The sequence below is a fragment of the Octopus bimaculoides genome, chromosome 6 (genome assembly GCF_001194135.2).
Source record: "Octopus bimaculoides isolate UCB-OBI-ISO-001 chromosome 6, ASM119413v2, whole genome shotgun sequence".
Lineage (NCBI taxonomy): Eukaryota > Metazoa > Mollusca > Cephalopoda > Octopoda > Octopodidae > Octopus > Octopus bimaculoides.
In genome coordinates, this window is record NC_068986.1 from 80,744,299 (window position 1) to 80,745,777 (window position 1,479).

Consider the following 1,479-nt stretch of genomic DNA (forward strand, 5'->3'; position numbering starts at 1 on the left):
TCTTCTAATATAAATAGCAGAAAGACACATCATCAATGGTTGAATAAATAAGCTGTTTGGAGAAACTTAAAGACCCAACCAAAATGAATTTTATAATATATCATCATCATCATCATCATCATCATCATCATCATCATCATCATCATCATCATCATCATCGTCGTCGTCGTCGTTTCAACGTCCACTTTTCTACGCTTGTATGTTATGTGCCAGGCGGGATTCGCTGAGGCAATTTTTTCACTGCCGGATGTCCTTCATGTCGCCAAACATCCTTAGATCAAATCAATGGAGTTTCACATTTGGTCTAAAAGAAAGAAACAGCAACAATGGTAAACAAAACAATACAATGGAAGTGGATCTGCTGGTCCATATCACGTTATTCGGTTCACTCGTTGTAAAACCATAGAAATGATCGGTCGGGACTGAACAAGAGCTGCACAACAACCATATTAAACCACCAGACACCACAAAAAGTATCTCTGTAACCACTCGATCAATAGAAATGACAGCCGAATCTACCCCAAATGACACACAGCATGAAAATAGAAGTCCCATTGGGATATTACGTTGTATCAGTCATTTTTTACTTGTTTCAGTTATTGGAGTGAGGCCATGCTGGGGTACAACCTCTTTTGCCGGGGACGCAAGCACACCAACACCGGTTGTGAAGCGGTGGAAGTGGACACACACACACACACACACATGTGACGGTGGCTTTTTTTTTTAGCTTTTGTCTGTCAAATCCACTCATAAGACTTTAGTCGGCCGAGGCTATAGTAGAAGACATTTTCCCCAAGGTGCCACGCCGTTAGACTGAACCCGGAACCATGTGGTTAGGAAGCAAGCTTCTTACCATACAGCCACGACTGCACCTATTTGCTAAATTTAATTAAATAATGAGATGTGGAAGCTAAGCCTTAACCAGCTTTAAAAAAACGATAGTCACTCTCAGGCTAGGGAGTATATTTAAGGTCGCTCGACCTGTTAGAAACAGCAGCCAAATCTTTCTTAAAATACAGACATCCGTCTGAAATAAAGACGACTACATTATGAAGTGTAATCATAGATGCATTAGAATAAATAAATAAATAAATAAATGAATAAATGAATAAATAAATAAAATGAGATGGTCACGACTAGAACCTCTTTGATCCTAGGTTTCTTCAATCAAATCGAATTCAGGGCTAAAGAACAACGACAAACTAAACACTAATACATAGCCCCTGCCCCGCAAAAACTTCCATAAATAAGCATTATTAGAAGAGATGTGTGAGAGAATGTGATATGAATCATTGGAGCGTGACATGTCAAAGAGAAAGGAACCTCTTCAGTTGTGTGTAACTGATTTGTCGATTGTAATTATAATATACAGTAGCACCTTGCGCCCCCATACACACGCACACACGCACACACGCACGCACGCACGCACACGCACACACACACACACACACACACACACACACACACACACACACACAC

At 40.4% G+C, this 1,479-nt stretch overlaps 1 long non-coding RNA gene across 1 annotated transcript in view; it reads right to left on the bottom strand.

Annotated features, from left to right (window-relative positions):
* Positions 1 to 1,479, bottom strand: part of LOC106878794 (uncharacterized) — an 8,938-nt gene continuing 7,459 nt past the window's right edge. The window contains exon 3 of the long non-coding RNA XR_001410550.2: positions 1 to 304. This is a non-coding gene — a long non-coding RNA (uncharacterized LOC106878794). The remainder of the gene's footprint in view (positions 305 to 1,479) is intronic.